General features: G+C 39.4%; 1 pseudogene; it reads left to right on the forward strand.

Annotated features, from left to right (window-relative positions):
- Positions 1-11594: 11594 nt before the first annotated feature.
- On the forward strand, positions 11595-18828 carry LOC124521272 (osteoclast-stimulating factor 1-like; annotated as a pseudogene).
- Positions 18829-19047: the final 219 nt, after the last annotated feature.

Raw genomic sequence — 19047 nt, forward strand, 5'->3', positions numbered from 1 at the left:
TCAGGAACCTCTTCAATATATCAGTCTTTTTTATTGTTATTCAGAAAAGGTTCTTGAACTGTAGTTTTTAGCAATCGGGGTCTTTACCTCTATGATTTGGTTTCTTTTTCCAGAACTCCTATTCTCATCTCCTTTGCCTATCTTTAATATTTGCCACTTCCTCTGACATCTTTTTCAAGTCTTGCTTTATTTTTATTTTTAAAAACTTTCTCATTTTTAATTTCTGTAATTTTAAAGGATTATGTATGTTTGTTCTTTCTATTTTGGTCTTTGTTTCTGAAATTAATTTTTCTTTTATTTTTAATTCTTGCCTGAATTCTGTAGCCTATTGGTGAGTTTTTCTAATTTTTCTTGTTATTTCATGTCTTCTATAATTTTCTTAAAGTCATAGCTTGTTTTAAAATAGTTTGTGATCCATTTTGTGGCCATGTTTTTATGTCTGTACAATAATAATCTCTTTACTCTTTTCTTACAATATCTTTGTATGGGGTTGACCTTGATAATTTTCTGTTGCTTATTTTTATGTGAAATTACTTTGCCTCAACTTTTAGGCTAAAGCATGGTTGACGGTGGCTTTTCTAATTCCACCCAACTCTCTTTTTTACTCCCTTTTGGTAATGTTAAAAAATAAAGTAACTTGTTTTCTGGGATTTTAAAAAATTTATTTATGGAGATATAATTGACATAACATTGGGTAAGTTTCACATGTACACGTTTGATACATTTCTACATTGCAATATGGTTGCCAGTGTAGTGTTTCTTAACACTGCTATCATGTCACCTGTTTTATCATTTACCTTTTGTGGGGCGCCTGGGTGGCTCAGTCAGTTAAGCATCGGACTTAAGCTCAGGTCACGATCTTGCGAACCGTGAATTCGAGCCCCGCCTCAGGCTCTGGGCTGATGGCTCGGAGCCTGGAGCCTGCTTCAGCTTCTGTGTCTCCCTCTCTCTCTGCCCCTCCCCCATTCATGCTGTCTCTCTCTGTCTCAAAAATAAATAAACGTTAAAAAAAATTATCATTTATTTTTTGTGGCGAAAACAAGATGTAGTCTCTTAGAAACTTTGATGTTTATAATACATCATTGTGGACTGTAACCATTATGCTGTACATTAGATTGTCAGGCCATATTTACTAATTGCAAGTTCATACCCTTAAACATCTCCCCAGTCCTCTCAGCCCCTGGTAAGCATCTTTCCACTCTCTGTTTTTAAAATTTTGCGTATCAATGTCATCAGGTAGTGTTTGTCTTTTTCTGACTTATTACACTTATTATAATGCCTTTAAAGTCCATCCATGTTGTTGCAAATGGTAGGATTTCATTCTTTCTCATGGCTTAATGATTTGCCATTATAACTTTTTGTTTTGTTTTTTTCTTTCCTTCTTTAATTCCAGTAGAGTCAACATACAGTGTTATATTAGGTTCAGGTATACAATAGCGTCTCAACAATTCTATATATTACTCAGTATGCATGAAGATAGGTGTACTCTTAATCCCCTTTGCCTATTTTGCCAATCCCCCCACTAACCTGCCCTCTGGTAGACCTGTTTGTTTTCTGTAGTTAAGAATCTGTTTTTTGGTTGGTCTCCTTTTCCTTAGTCTTGTTCCTTAAATTTCACATATGAGTGAAATAATACGGTATTTGCCCTGCTCTGACTTATTTCACTTAGCATTACACTCTCTCTATCCATCTATGTGGTTGCAAATGACAAGATTTCATTCTTTTTTATGGCTGAATAATATTGTGTCATATATAGTGAATCTTTTTTTTCATTCATCTATCGATGGACACTTGGGCTGCTTCTATAACTTGGCTATGGTAAATAGTGCTGCAATAAATATAGGGATGCATACATATATTTGAATTATTTACCTTGGGTACATAGCCAGGAGAGGAGTTACTAAATCATATGTGATTCTAATTTTGATTTTTTGAGAAACCTTCATACCACTTTTCACAGTGGCTGCACCAGTTTCCATTCCCACCAAAAAAGTACAAGGGTTGTTTTTTCTCCACATCTTCACCAACACTTGTTTTTTGTTTTTGTTTTTGTTTTTTTAATTTTAGCCATTCTGACAGGTATGGGTTGATATCTCATTATAGTTTTTTGTAATTAATTAATTAAAAAAATTTATATCCAAGTTAGCTAGCATATAGTGCGATAGTGATTTCAGGAGTAGAATCCAGTGATTCATCCCAACAAGTGTCTTCCCTAATGCCCCTTGCCCATTTAGCCCCATCTCCTCCCCCACACCCAAAACCCCTCCAGCAACCCTCAGTTTGTTCTCTGTATTTAAGAGTCTCTTAAGTTTTGTCCCCCTCCCTGTTTTTATATTATTTTTGCTTCCCACATCCCCTTATGTTCATCTGTTTTGTATCTTAAATTCCGCATACGAGTGAAGTCATATAATATTTGTCTTTCTCTGACTAATTTCACTTAGCATAATGCATTCTAGTTTCATCCATGTTATTGCAAATGGCAAGATTTCATTCTTCTCGATTGTCAAGCAATAATCCTTTGTGTATATATACCACATCTTCTTTATCCATTCATCTGTTGATGGACATTTGGCCCTTTCCATGCTTTGGCTATTGTCAATAGCGCTGCTATAAACATTGGGCTGCATGTGCCCCTTTGAAACACCACACTTTGGATAAATACCTAGTAGTGTATTTGCTGCATTGTAGGGTCTTTTCAATTTTTTGAGGAGCTTCCATACTGTTTTCCAGAGTGGCTGACCCAGTTTGCATTCTCACCAGCAGTGCAAAAGAGATGCTCTTTCTTTGCATCCTTGCCAACATCTGTTTTTGCCTGAGTTGTTAATGTTAGCCATTCTGATCAGTGTGAGGTGGTATCTCATTGTGGTTTTGATTTGTATTTCCCTGATGATGAGTGATGTTGAGCATTTCTTCATGTGTCTGTTAGCCATTTGGATGTCTTCATTGGAAAAGTGTCTTTTCATGTCTTTTTCCCATTTCTTCTTTGGATTATTTGTTTTTTGGGTGTTGAGTTTGATAAGTTCTTTATAGATTTTGGATACTAACCCTTTATCTGATATGTCATTTACAAATATCTTCTCCCATTTCATTGGTTGCCTTTTAGTTTTGCTGATTATTTCCTTCACCGTGCAGAGCTTTTAATCACAAGCAATAGTTCATTTTTGCTTTTGTTTCCTTTGCCTCCAAAGACATCTTGAGTAAGAAGTTGCTGCAGCTGAGGTCAAGGAGGTTTTTCCCTGCTTTCTCCTCTAGGATTTTGATGGCTTCCTGTTGTACATTTAGGTCTTTCATCCATTTTGAGTTTATTTTTGTGTGTGGTATAAGATAGTTTTGTCAAAGATTAGTTGCCCATATGTTTGTGGGTCCATTTCTGGGTTCTCTATTCTGTTTCATTGACCTATGCATCTGTTTTTGTGCCAGTACCATACTGTCTTGATGATTACAGCTTTGGAGTATAGCTTGAAGTCTGGAATTGTGATGCCTCCAGCTTTGGTTTTCTTTTTCAAGATTGCTTTGGCTATTTGGTGTCTTTTCTGGTTCCATACAAATTTTAGGATTTTTTGTTCTAGCTCTGTGAAGAGTGCAGGTGTTATTTTGATAGGGTCATTATAGTTTTGATTTGTATTTCTCTGATGCTGAGTGAGCGTCTTGTGTCTGCTGGTCCTCTGTATGTCTCTTTGGGGGACATGTCTGTTCATGTCTACTGTCCAGTTTTTAATTGGATTATTTAGGGTTTTTTTTTTGTATTGAGTTGTATAAGTACTTTATATATTTTGGATATTAACCCTTTATTAGGTATTCCATTTGCAAATACCTTCTCTCATTCTGTAGGCTTTTAGTTTTGCTGATTGTTTCCTTTGCTGTGCAGAAGCTTTTCATTTTGATGTAGTTCCAATAGTTTATTTTTGCCCTTGCTTCCTTTGCCTCAGGAGACAGATCCAGAAAAGTGTTTTTCTGGCTGATGTCAGAGAAATTATTGCCTGTGTTCTCTTCTAGGATTTTCATGGTTTCACGCCTCACATTTAGGCCTTTAATCCATATTGATTTTATTTTTGTGTATGGTGTAAGAAAGTGGTCCAGTTTCATTCTTTTACATGTAATTTTCCAGTTTGGCCAACACTATTTGTTGAAGAAACTATCTTTTTCCCATTACATAATCGTAACTCTTCTGTCAAAGATTAATAACCATATAATTGTAGGTTTATTTTTGGGCACTCTATTCTGTTCTATTGACCTATGTGTGTTTTTGTGTGAGTACTATACTGTTTTGTTTACCACAGCTTTGTAGCATATCATGAAATCTGGGGTTGTGGTACCTCCAGTTGTGTTCTTTTTCAAGATTGCTTTGGTTGTTGAAAGACTTATGTGGTTCTGTACAAATTTTAGGATTGTTTGTTTCTGTGAAAAAAGTTGTTGGTATTTTGAGAGGAATTGCATTAAATCTGTAGGTTGCTTTGGGTAGTATAAACATTTTAGCAATATTTTTTCTTTCAGTTCAGGAGCATGAAGTATCTTTCCATTTGTTTGTGTCCCCTTCAATGTCTTTCATCAGTGTTTTTTTTTTTTTATTTTTTTTTATTTTTATTTTTTTTTATTTTTTTTTTTCAACGTTTATTTATTTTTGGGACACAGAGAGACAGAGCATGAACGGGGGAGGGGCAGAGAGAGAGGGAGACACAGAATCGGAAACAGGCTCCAGGCTCTGAGCCATCAGCCCAGAGCCTGACGCGGGGCTCGAACTCACGGACCGCGAGATCGTGACCTGGCTGAAGTCGGACGCTTAACCGACTGCGCCACCCAGGCGCCCCCATCAGTGTTTTATAGTGTACAGAGTACGGATCTTTCACCTCCTTGGTTAAATTTATTACTAGGTATTTAATTATTTTTGGCGTAATTATAGATGGAATTGTCTTCTTAATTTCTCTTTATGCTGCTTCATTATCAGTGTCTGGAAATGCAAGAGTTTTGTATTGATTTGAACTTTCTTGTCCTGTCTTTTCCCCTACATTGACACCAGGGCTTGCAAAGCTAACTCTCACTCACATAAGTTTTGTATGTCCTATGAATTAAGAATGGCTCATATACTTTTAAACGGTTTAAACAACAGCAACAAAACAAAAAGAAGAATATTTTGTGACACATGAAAATTATATGAAGTTCATATTTTAGTGTCTGTACATAAAGTTATCGGAACACAGCCCCATCCATTCCTTTTCATACTGCCTAAGGCTGAGTTCACACTACAACTGCAGGGCCGTATATCGCACCCGAGCCTGGTCCTCAAAGCCTACGATATTTACCGTTTGGTCCTTTACAAAACAAAATGCACCCCCCTTCCCCCCGTGATCTTGATCTTCTCTTTCTTTTGTCTCTGTCGTGTCTGTCTTGATCATTTTTGATTACACTCCCAGGAATGTCTCTTCAGTGTGGGACCTGAGCTACACTAGCACTCAAAGGGTACAGGTGGGTGAGTTATGAGAATTCATAGGATACCATGCTACTGAATTGGGCAAAATCCGGGGGCTCTTCTCAAATTGGCCCCACTTTGCTTTCTAGTAATAACTTAAGTACTGGGGGATTCTACTCTTCTCAGGTCTCTACTGCTGCCCCATAACCTCCTCTATCTTCCTCCTTCATAGACATTGGCACTACAGAGATCCTATGGCTGGTAGTGATTTATCTCCACATGCCTGTATTTTGGAGCTCATCAGAATACCTTGGTTTCATTTTGCTATCCAGGATGTCTGTTTGTATGTAGAGATTCAGAAAGATTTAAACACTGTTAAAATTTTTAAAAAATTTTTTTCTCTAAGTTCTATTTGGTTCTTTTTCAACTTACCTTATCATTTGGGGACATTTTTTGCTTCTTTCCCCTTGTTTTTATGTCTTCTATTTCTTTTAACATGTTGAACATTAAAAAATTTTTTAAATATGTTTTATTAATTATTTAATGTTTATTTTTGAGAGAGAGAGAGAGAGAGAGAGAGAAGAGGGAGACACAGAATCTAAAGCAGGCTCCAGGCTCTGAGCTGTCAGCAGACAGCCTGACTCAGGGGGTTCGAACCCACAAACCGTGAGATCATGACCTGAGCTAAAGTCAGACTCTCAACTCACTGAGCCACTCAGGCACCCCTTTAAAATTTTTAAAAAATGTTTATTTTTGAGAGAGAGATTGTGATCAGGGGAAGAGCAGAGGGAGAGGGAGACACAGAATCGGAAGCAGGCTCCAGGCTCTAAGCTGTCAGCACAGAGCCCAAGGTTGAGGGGGGGGGGGCTGAAACTCACAAATTGCAAGGTCATGACCTGAGCCGAAGTCGGATGCTTAACGAGGGAGCCATCCAGGCGCCTCAGAACACTCTTAATTTATAATCTGTATCTGATGATTTTGTGTAATGAGGTCTTGGTTGGTCTGTTTCCATTGTTTGCTTTTCCTAAAGTTTGCATTCAAATTTATTGGCATTTTATCTGTGAGAATTATCAGAAGCCCAGTTTAAGGGACATAGTTTTTGGAAGATACCTGCTGCTTTTTCCAAGTGCCTAAGGATATTGTGGATACAAATTTCTTTGTTGTTTGCCTTTGTAGAGAGACCATCGTTCCCTCTCCTTAACCCTTCCTTGGGACCATGACCCTTCCTGAGTTCTAGCTTTATCAGGGTTCCCTTCATTCCAATTTCCCCTCACCCTGTATGTACACACACACAGTTCTAGGTCAGTTGGATCTTGCCAACCTCTATACTGACCCACCTTTCCGTGTTATTTCCAGCCCTAGAGTTTATGGGTTAATCCAGTATTCAATATTCAATGTTTCACTCTGCATTTTTAAATTATTTAATGTTTTTGCAAATTTTACATATAATTATTTAAAAAAATTTTTTAATTTAAATTTTTAAAATTATTTTTTAAAGTTTTTTGAGTGTACTTGACCCTCAGTGTTATTACATTAATTTCAGGTGTATAACAGTGATTTGACAAGTTTATACCATATGATCTCATTCATATGTAGAAACTAAAAAGAAAATGAATAAACAAAAACCAGAATTGGACCGATAAATACAGAGAACAAACTGATGGTTGCCAAGGGAGGCATGTAGGGGGGATGAGCAAAATGGATGAAGGGGAGAGGGAGATATAGGCTTTGAACTGCAGAATGGGTAAGTCACAGGAATAAAAGCTACTGCATAGGTGGGTATCAGTGGTATTCTCCTAACATTGCACAGTCACATGTGGTAGCTCCCTTGTGGTGAGCGTAACATAATGCACAAATTTGTCGAAATCATTCTGCGTTTTTAGATATTCATTATAATCATTAACTTGATGAAAATGGAAGTCACCTAGTTACATCCTTGGGTAACACAATGGGCTAGGTTTAGAAATCCGACAACTACTTTTTAGATTATCTAACACACCTACAATAGAGTTATAAGCAGTTTCACTTCTAATTCCATCCACCCACCGTATCTTTCTGACAAATGTCTTCAACAGTTAGAGCTTGGCTTCTTTATACCCACCAGACTGTGTGCTCCTTTAATGGCTGAAGTACTCTGATATGTTTTTCCCTTTAGCTTATTGGATCTGATTCTTTTGAAATGGAGATGGTTCGGAGGCTTCTAATACTGTGTGTCTGAATCCAGAGACTATGCTCACTCAGCTCTGTCTTCTTGCTTGTGCTACATGGCTACTTAATTAGCAAGTTGTATTAATTCTATGTCCTGAATACCCTCAAGCCCATCTCCTTCTTTTCATCCATTAGCATAAATCCAGCACCCCAACAGTTCTTTTTGGAAAATTCTAGGCGCCTCTCCTAACTAGCTGATGCTCATAGGTAGCCTGGGCTCTGTCACATTTTCTCTCACTGGCCCCGTCCACTCAAAGCCCCAGAGCTTCTGAAGCCCCACACCTCCACGGCCTCCTCTTTGCTGTGTTGCCCACAGTGAACATTTCAGCTTCCTTTGAAGCCCAGCTTAGGTGTCACTTTCTCCTGGAAGCATTCCCTTACCCTCTAGAACTTACCACCCTTTCTCAGACGTGTCTCTTTGCCTGGTCTCTGTGAGCTTATCACACGGCATTGTAATATGTCTGCGTCCTGACTCCCTTCAAGACTGTCAGCTCTGGGGTCAGCTGCTCTGTCTTAGTTTTTTCTGGTCCCTGGAGCCAGGTGTAGGTCTATACCTGATGTAGGATATGTGCTCAGTAAATGTCTTATGAATTTGGGCTGTTCCTGTTTGATAGGAATAAACCAGGGATATGAGCTAGAAGGTGAATGTTGATTGGAAAAACAACAGCAAAAACACTGTGACTTCAAGGTGGGAAGAGCAGGTGTAGACACCCTGTAAGTAGACAAAACTGCCAGATTGTTGCCTTAAATGACATACGGGACAGACTCCCATGTCTTAAAAGTGTGAACCCTTGGCTACTGGTGAGGAGTTAGCCTCACTTGGGTCCATCCATCAACGTTCAGGGTCAGAAGGTCCAATCTCTTTGTTCCCTTTGTGCAGGAAGTGAGTCCTTAACCCCTCAAGCATAGATATCTTAGGTCTAAAGTCTAATTCAGGCTCAAAGGGGTAGTATACGGTGACCCTGAATCCAATAAATCATAAAAGGGGGTGGGATGGGAATTGCTCAGGAAAAGCAAAATGCCAGAGTTCGAAATAATCACATTCCTCTGTCAGTCCCTAACCACGTGGGAGGGCCACCCCCACCATCTTTGCTGGGCTCTGCTGCTGCAAAAACGAGGCGACATTCTTTCGTCACCCCTCTGCAATGAGGTCTAGCTTGAGCCCTCTACCTCCTGCTGTGCCATCGGTCCTATCCCCACATCATGTCCCCATTTCTGTTTTTGGAACAAATCTTGTGGGATCGTGACTCACAGCCATCAGCAGCTCGGCACACTTAGGACAAAGAAGCCTTCTCTCTCCTCTGACCAGTCCCCAACAACTTAATGATTGGGTTTCTCGCCGCTAGCTGAGCACATTAACTGGCTGACAGCTTTGGGGTTTGGCAACCTCTTCTTTTCCCACCCTCCCTGGGCCTCTGTGGTGGCCACCAGTTGATAGCACTGCTAAAGTGCCTCCTTCCTGCATTCATGTTGACAGACGGATGGACGGACAGACGGTTGGGCGATCCCCAGGATGGGTTTCCCCCTGACAGTTTCCTTCTCCTCAGGGTTGGCTGAGATTTCATCTGCTGGCTTGCAGGAGGGAATACTAAATTACCTTTTCTAGTATATCTCTGGATCGCTAAAGATGGAAAACTGTTTGTTCCCATTGATAAACTGTGAATCCAAACACTTCCAACACTGAAGCCAGATTAATAAAGGTATTAGTAGGGCCAGTATCTTAGAGTTCTAAGTGGAGCTAAGGACTTGGAAGACTCCAAGGCTTTGGGAAAATATTAATGCACGCCGAGCAAGATACTAGTTTAGTGTAATCAACTTTTGCATGTGTGTGTTTAGCTTCAGTGCAATTACTTTGATTACTGTCTTAGTGAACAGTAGAAATATTATGAATATAACAATAGATACTGTTTTGCTGGCACAGCAAATAGACTTTATAAGTTCATGCTTGGTGAGCATCAATTTGGAAATGCTTATTTTTAATAAAAGTACTAATGAACATAAAGAAACTGGCTTAAAAATCTTACAACAAAAGAATTGATGACTCAATAAATTGTACATATACTACCATACACTTTTGAGATGTATAAAATATCGTATGTAACAATGTAGCATTTCTTTCTTTTTCTTTTTTTTATATATTTTTTTAACGTTTATTTATTTTTGAGATAGAGAGAGACAGAGCATGAACGGGGGAGGGGCAGAGAGAGAGGGAGACACAGAATGTGAGACAGGCTCCAGGCTCTGAGCAGTCAGCACAGAGCCCGACATGGGGCTCGAACTCAGGGACTGCGAGATCGTGACCTGAGCCGAAGTCGGATGCTCAACCGACTGAGCCACCCAGGCGCCCCTGTAACAATGTAGCATTTCAAAATAATAGGAAGTATAGACTTGTCCTTGGTTAGACTTTATAGTTTTTTTTTTTTTTTAATGTTTATTTTTGGGAGAGAGAACACACAAGTAGGGGAGGGGCAGAGAGAGGGGAGCAAAGGATCTGAAGCAGGCTCTGTGCTGACAGCAGGCTTGAACCCACGAACCATGAGATCATGACCTGAGCCTAACTCAGACACTTAACTGGCTGAGCCACCCAGGTGCCCCTAGACTTTATAGTTTTTTTTGTTTTTTGTTTTTTTTTTTAACATTTTTATTTATTTTTGGGACAGAGAGAGACAGAGCATGAACGGGGGAGGGGCAGAGAGAGAGGGAGACACAGAATCGGAAACAGGCTCCAGGCTCTGAGCCATCAGCCCAGAGCCTGACGCGGGGCTCAAACTCACGGACCGCGAGATCGTGACCTGGCTGAAGTCGGACGCTTAACCGACTGCGCCACCCAGGCGCCCCGACTTTATAGTTTTTAAATTAGGTGAAAGATGAAGCAAAATTGAGAACAGGGAACATAAAACTTCAGTTATAACCACAGATCCCTTTAAAATATATACATTTCCACCTTAGGGTATGATCAATAATAATTGCTAAACACGATATTGCAAGTACAAAAGGTTTTCTACACTTTTTTGGGCTGTTTCAATTATTTGGAGTGGGCCTGTTTGCTTTGCATTCCTTAGTCTTTGCTGGAAATTCCTATCGATCGGCTGTTGGTGACTTGTTTTGGGGTAGATGACGATTCCCTGAACAATGCAAACTGGGCTTTGCTTGCTGCCACATTTTTTAAGAGGTGCCCTGTCGTGTCGTCTGGACTTCACGCTGCACTCTGAGCTATCTGGACAGGTATTGTTGTGAGTACTGAAGAAGATTCTTCACTGAACCACACTTTAGTCAGGCTCCTGAATCTTCTCTTAGGCACATCTATGGACCTCCTTGTAAAATCCAGTTTTACCTCCTTGTAAACTCCAGTTTTAGAAAGAACCCTGCTAAGTCCTTTTAATCAGAACCTCGATTATTGATTTCTGGCCACCCTTTATATTTGATGGTGTTTTTCATCCCCCACCATCTCTCTGGTGAGGTCCCATCCCCTGGCCTGCAAGCATCCCATTAGGTCAGTTTAGCTGGTAACTCCCTTATCCCATCCACTGGCCCCACCCTGCTCCTTGGCCATAGATTCCCATTATCCCATGCTGTTTGGAGATGAGCCTCCTCTCTCCAACCCACTGCAAGATCCCATTTTGCAGTGCTTCCCACAACTATTATCATGGCCCCCTTAACAAGAATCACGAATGTGTGTGTGTGTGTGTGTTTTTCCTCTAATAATATTGCCAGTTGAAGAAACTATAGCTCTGAGAAGGCAAATGGCTTGTCCAAGGCCCTTGGGCTGAATTGCACTGAAATGGGGGACTAGTAAGTCGACTGTGGATTTCATAGGATAAAAGGGGCAGACAGTGTGGTAGGCAGAATGGCCCCTGGCTTGTGACTATGTTGGCAAGGGGGAACTAAGGTTGCAGATAGTAAGAATGATAATCAGCTGACATTAAAATAAAGAGATTTTCCTGGATCCTCTGGGTGAGTTCAAGGTAATCAAAGTATCATGGGGTCCCAAATTAAGGAAGAGGAGGGCAGAGCAGTTAGGGCCACGGTGAAGCACTGTGATGCTATCCCCACCATGCTGCTGGTTTTGCAGATGGAGGAAGTGTCCACCAGCCAAGGAAGGCAGCTGCCTCTAGAAGCTGGAAAAGGCAAGACAAGGGAGTCCCCCCTGCAGCCTCCATTAAGGACAGCAGCCCTGCCCACACCTTAATTTGAAGCCTATGAAACTCATATCTGACCTCCAGAAAGGAAGGGAAAAATAAGGAGGTAGAAGAGAAGGCAAAAGAGTTGAGTTGAATGTAGAAAGATGAAGGACAAAGAGATGTGAAGAAGGTTAAGAGAATGATGAAGTTGGAGGGAAGGCAACAGAGATCAGGGGTTTTCAAGTTCACTTTGCAAAGAGCTTTATGATCTGAGCAACTTGACCCCCTAAAAGGGGGTTCTGAGTAGGTGCTAATACCCCCATTCTAGAGCTGAGGAAAGTCAGGCTTTGAGTGTTTGACTCAACCAAAGTAACTTGGACGGACATGTAGGCAGAGAAACAGGAGAATTCGACATGCAAACTACCAAGTGCGTAAAGCTTTGAGTGCAATTGGCTTTAAGCAGGTAGGTTCCTGATTTTTTTCTTTTCAAAATTATTAGCAATATTAATAAACAAACTTTGTAACACTAACCAAATTTAAATTAAAAAATTAATCCTGGCCCGGCTAACCCATGCAAATTATGTCTTTATGTTACCTTCTTATATTTTCATGATACATACACAATTTTGCATGGTTCTGATTATAGTATAAATATAATTTTTTTCCTTTGTATCATAAATAATTCCTATATTGTGTCAGTCTTCATAATTTTAATTTATAATGGCTGTTTGACATTTCATCACACTGATGTATAATAACAAGAAATTTCCATATTGTTGGACTTTGGTTCAGTTTCTTGATCTAAATAAGGGTGCAATGAACATCTTTAGATACATACCATTTTCCTTTTTTTTAATTTTTATTTAAATTTCAATTAGTTCACATACAGTGAAATATTAGTTTCAGGTGTACAATATAGTGATTCAATAATTCTATGCATTACTTAGTGTTCATCATGGCAAGCGTACTCTTGAATCTCCTACACCTATTTTACCCCTCTCCCCCCCACCCATTTCCCCTACCCATCAGTTTATTCTCTACAGTGAAGAGTCTGTTTCTTGGTTTGTCTCTCTTTCTCTCTCTTTTTCCCCCTGTGCTCATTTGTTTTGTTTCACAAATTTCACATATGAGTGAAATCATACAGTATCTGTCTTTCTCTTACTGACTTATTTTGCTCAGCGTAATACTCTCTAGCTCTATCCATGTCATTGCAAATGGCAAGATTTCATTCTTTTTATGGTTGAATAATATTCCATGGTATATATCCACCACACCTTCTTTATCCATTCATCGGTCGGTGGACATTTGGGCTGGTTCCATAACCTGGCTATTGTTGATAGTGCTGCTGTAAACATTGGAGTGCTTGTATCCCTTTGAATTAGTATTTTTGCATCCTTTGCATAAATACCTAGTAGTGCAATTGCTGGACCGTAGGGTAGTACCCAAAACATAGAAAAAACTTACAAAGTTGAACACCCCCAAAACAAATAATCCACTTAAAAATGGCCAGAAGACATGAATAGATATTTTTCCAAAGAAGACCTACAGATACCTAACAGACCCATGAAAAGATGCTCAACATCCCTCATCATCAGGGGAATGCAAATCAAAATTAAAATGAGATATGGCCTCACACCTGTCAGAATGGCTAGAATCAGCAACACAAGAAACAACAGATGTTGGGGAGAGCGTGGAGAAAGTGGAACCCTCGGCTGGTGGCAATGCAAACAAGTGCAACCTCTCTGGACAACAGTAGGGAGGTTCCTCAAAAAGTTAAAAAAAGAACTACCCTATGAGAATTTTCCTTTTTTTTTTTTTTTTAAAGAATATTTAAGATAAATTACTTGGGGATGCCTGGGTGGCTCAGTTGGTTGGGCTTCTGACTTCGGTTCAGGTCATGATCTCACGGTGTGTGGGTTCGAGCCCCGCGTCAGGCTCTGTGCTGATAGCTCGGAGCCTGGAGCCTGCTTTGGGTTCTGTGTCTCCCTCTCTCTGCCCCTCCCTGGCTCATGCTCTGTCTCTCTCTCTCTCTCTCTCTCTCTCTCTGTCTCAAAAATGAATAAATATTAAAAAAATTTTAAGGTTAATTACTGGGACTGTGGGTATGGATATTCTCATTATTCCATATTTATTGACAAATCACTCCCAAAGCCGTTGTACCAATTTATGCTGCATGGAGGCACAAGTTTACCAAACCTGGGCAGTCTTGGCAGTTAAACTTTTTACCCCTCTAGTTTTTAAAGCCTTTATTTGTCTTTGGGACCTCAGATTAGCTAGTATATACTACTGATGAGCAAAAGGGTAGAAGACCCCTCTGTGCATGCTTTTATATTGATTTGCTGAATTGAGTAATTTGTCTTTATTTGCATTTCAGAATATCAAGGGGTATTAAGGAAAAATATAAATTTTACCAAAATCAACAATTAGTCCTAGAAATGCTAGAGAAAAAAGGGGGTTACCAATGACTTGCTTTATCCCAATTTAATAAACTCTAACTGTGGAGAATGCCTATGAGTGAAGTCACTTAGGAGGACAATGGGAGAACTGGAAGGCACGCTGTCTGAACTCGTGGCCACAGACACTTCAAGTCTCAAGACTGCTTGGTGGCAATATTTAGAAACAGTGACTAAGGCCAAGGACAGCTTCCCAGTAAAAAGTTCTGTGGTTAAAGACCATGCAGAATTGTTCTTAGGTTGTCTAGCAATACTGAGATGCCTGTCATTTTCTTTTAATTTTTTTAAGTTTATTTATTTTTGAGAAAGAAAGTGGAGGATGGGGGGCAGAGGATCTGAAGCAGGCTCCGCACGGAGAACAGATAGCCTGATGAGGGGCTCAAACCCATGAACTGTGAGGTCCTGACCTGAGCTGAAGTTGGAGGCTCAGCTGATTGAGCCATCCAGGCACCCCTGTTTTTTTTTTTTTTTAGATAAAACAAGTTTTGTTATAAGTAATGTACCGTATTTTAAGGGTAAACCATATTGATTCAGTATTTTTTTTTTAATTTTTTAATGTTTATTTATTTTTGACAGAGAAAGAGAGAGATGAAGCATGAGCAGGGGAGGGGTAGAGAGAGAGGGAGACACAGAATCCAAAACAGGCTCCAGGCTCTGAGCTGTCAGCACAGAGCCCGACGCGGGGCTCAAACTCACAGACTGCGAGATCATGACCTGAGCCGAAGTCGGACCCTCAACTGACTGAGCCACCCAGGCGCCCCTTGATTCAGTATTTTTATACAGTATGAAATGATCACCTCAATAGGTCTAGTTACCATCTATCCCCCCACAAAATTGTTACATTATTAACTATATTCCCCTTGCTTTACATTACATTCTCAATTATTTATTTTATAGCTGGAAGTTTGAACCTCTTACCTTCACCTATTTCGCCCGCCCTCCCAACTCCCTTCCCCTCTGCCAACCACCAGTTTGTTTCAGGTATCTATGAATATGTTTCTGTTTTGTTTGTTTGTTTGTTTTAGATTCTATGTATAAGTCAAATAATATTTTGTCTTTCTCTTATTTCACTTTGCATAACACACTCTAGGTCCATTCTTGTTCTTGTAAATGTCAAGACCTCATCATTTTTTTGATGGCTGAGTAATACTACATTGTGTATGTGTGTGTGTGTACAAGCACGTCTTCTTATCCATTCATCTATCAATGGACACACACATTTAGGTCTTAAATCCATATTGAGTTTATTCTTGTGTGTAGTATAAGAAAGCTGTCTAGTTTCATCCTTTTGCATGTATTTTTCCAGTTTTCCCAACACCATTTATTAAAGGGACAGTTTTTGCCCCATTGTATGTTCTCATTTCCTTTGTCATAAGTGAACAGACCACTAAGTATGGGGTTGTTTCTATGCTCTATATTCTGTTCGGTTGATCTATGTTTGTATTTGCACCATCGTCATATTGCTTTGATTGCTGTAACTTTTTACTGTAGTTTGAAATCAGGGAGGGTGATACCTCCAACTTTGTTCTTGCTCTAGACAGCTTTGGCTCTTCGGGGTCTTGTGCGGTTCCATATGAATTTCATGATTATTCCAGTTCTGTAAAAAAAAAATGCCTTTGTTTTTTGATAGAGATTGCATTGAATCTGTAGATTGCATTTTATATCCACCTGATCCATGAACATGGACTATTTCACCATTTTTTTTTTTTAATTTTTTTTTTCAACGTTTATTTATTTTTGGGACAGAGAGAGACAGAGCATGAACGGGCGAGGGGCAGAGAGAGAGGGAGACACAGAATCGGAAACAGGCTCCAGGCTCCGAGCCATCAGCCCAGAGCCCGACGCGGGGCTCGAACTCACGGACCGCGAGATCGTGACCTGGCTGAAGTCGGACGCTCAACCGACTGCGCCACCCAGGCGCCCCTATTTCACCATTTATTTGTGTCTTTTTTCAATGTCTTTAATTAATGTCTTAGAGTTATCAATGTACAGGTCTTCTGCCTATTAGTTAAACTTATTCCTATGTATTTTATTCTTTTTGATGCGGTTGTAAATGGGGTGGTTCTCTTATTTCTCCTTTTGATAGCTATTAGTGTATAGAAACCACAGATTTCTGTATATTAATTTCAAATCCTACAATTCTGCTGAATTCATTTTTCTAAAAGTTTTTTGGTAGAGTCTTTGGGGTTTCTATGTGTAGTATCATGTCAGCTGTAAATAGTGACAGTTTTACTTTTCTCTTCTAAGTGGATGCATCGTATTTCTTGCCTCATTGCTGGGACTATGACTTCCAATACTATGTGGACTAAAACTGGTGAGAGTGCATCCTTGTCTTGTTGCTGGTGTTACAGGAAAAGCTTTCAGCTTTTAACTACTGATTGTAATGTTAGTGCTGGGCTTGTCATTATATGGCTTTTATTATGTTGAGGTATATTCCTTCTATACTCTGTTGAGAGTTTTATCATAAATAGACGGTGAATTTTGTCACATGCCTTGTCTGCATCTATTGAGATGATTGTATGATTTTTATCTTCCTTTTTTATTAATGTGGTATATCATATTGACTGATTTGCAGATGGTGAATCATCCTTGCATCCCTGAAATAAATCCCACTTGGTCATGATGTATTATACTTTTATTATTCTTGAAAACAGGCTATTAATATTGCATTGAGTATCTTACATCTATGTTCATCAGGGGTATTGATTGGCCTGTAGTTTTTTTCTTTATGTAGTGTCTTTGTCTGGTTTTGGTATCTGGGTAATGCTGACCTTTTATAATGAGTTTGGAAATGTTCTTATCTTTTTAATTATTTGGAATAATTTGAGGAGGGTAGGTATGAACTCTTCTTGAAATGTTTGCAGAATTCACCTATGAAGCTGTCTGGTCCTAGATTTTCTTGTTGGGAATTTTTTTTTATTACTGATTCAATTTTATTATTAGTAAAAAAACCCCATAAAATTATATTTATAGAAATTTTTCCATTCTGGGTTGTCTAATTTTCTGATGTCTAATGTTTATAATATTTTCTTATCCATCGTATTTCTGTGGTATAGATTATAAATTCTAATTTTATTTATTTCCTTGGTGAATCTAGCTAAAGGTTTGTTGATTTTGTTTATCTTTACAAAGAACAAGCTCTTAGTTTCTAAAATTTGACTTCTTTAGTGTTTATTTCATGTATTTCTGCTCTGATCTTTATTACTTTCTTTTTTTCTACTAACATAAGGGTTTAGTCTTTTTTTTTTTTTATTTCCTTTATGGTAAAGTTAGATTATTTTTTTGTTCTTAGTTATTTTTTTTTCTTGTTTCATAAAGTACCCTGCACTGCTATAAAATTCCTTCTTACAACTGCTTTTACTGCATCCCAAAGATTCTGGCACATTGTGTTTCCATTTTCATTTGTCTCAAGGTAGTTTTTGATTTCCTTTCTGTTTTTCCCATGTGCGCATTGGCTGTTAAATAACATGTTGAATCTCCGTATTTCTTTTCCAATTTTCTTCTTGTAGTAAATTTCTGGTTTCAGACCATCATAGTCAGAAAAGATAGGTGATTTGATTTCAATCTTCTTAAATTTATTGCGACTTGTTTTGTGGCCTACCATGTGATCTATCTTGGAGAATGTTTCATGTGCACTTGATAAGAGTATTTATTCTGAAGGTTTTGAATGGAATGTTCTGTCTAAAGTTCATCTGGTCTAATGTGTGTGTGTTTTGATAACAAACTGAATTTTTCTTCAGCCGGGCCTTCAGGAGACTGGGTGGCCAGACAGCAGGGTAGGGCACTATACCCTGTAGCTCAGCCTGTGTTCACTGGTCCCAAGGGTGGGTGCAGGTCCTCGAAGGCACACAAAAAGAAACTTTCGGGCCCCCAGAATGCTGTCTAGCGGGGGACTAGGTTGGCTTTTGGGGCGTGGTCTTGAGGCTCAGCAGCTCCAGGAAACGCCATTTTGAAACCACCTCGTAAACCCGTCAAACCAGGGCAAGTTAAAGCATTGAGACCCCTTTATGCATTAGAACCATGAACTCCAGATGAATTGTGCTTTGAGGAAGGTGATATTACCTACCTTACTGACGTGGTACCAGTCGGTGGAAAGGCACCTCCAAAGGCAGGACTAGGCTAATCCCAGGCAACTATGTGGCCAAGCTCACAGAATCCATTGACAGTCCACTGTATGAAATTGCAAAAAAGAGGCAACTTGAGCTGTTTGAAAGAGTGTTTGGACAACTGGGTTGGTGTCAATGGCTTAGACAAAGCTGGAAGCACTGCCCTATACTGGGCATGCCACAGAGGGCACAAAGATAACAGGGGGAATGCTGTTTCCTCAACCAAAGATTGAATTGAACCAACAGAACAAGTTGGGAGACACAGCTTTGCAGGCTGCTACCTGGAAGGGTTCTGCAGATAATGTCCAGTTGCTTCTGGAAAAAGTACAAGAACAGACTTACGAAACCATGAGAAAAAGCATGTCCTGGATGTGACTCCTAATGCTGCCTGTGCATGTCTCCTAAAAATGAAACAGGGAACAGATACTGTTCAAATATTAAGCAATGCCAAGGAGTATCTTGATGATGAAGTCTCGGATTTATTCCCTTCTGGAGATTTGAGATCTAAAACTTTTGTTGCTTTTCCATTCTAAAACCTTTATCCTTGCCAGAAGGGTGCTGATAACTGGTTTTTTTTTTCAAGTCTATATGAACATGGACGTATTGCACGTGTTTGAGTACAATGTGTAAAAGTGTAGGTTCTTAGTGTCAGTTTGCCAATAAGTGACTGGATACTTTGCTGCATAAAGTACATTTTTATTCACCAGAGTAGAACAAGAAGAGATTATTTCTATTTAACAAGCTAAAGGAAT

This window comes from Lynx rufus, unplaced genomic scaffold, assembly GCF_022079265.1.
Source record: "Lynx rufus isolate CCGP_SWC_20201006 ecotype Redwood Valley unplaced genomic scaffold, mLynRuf1.p SCAF_3, whole genome shotgun sequence".
Lineage (NCBI taxonomy): Eukaryota > Metazoa > Chordata > Mammalia > Carnivora > Felidae > Lynx > Lynx rufus.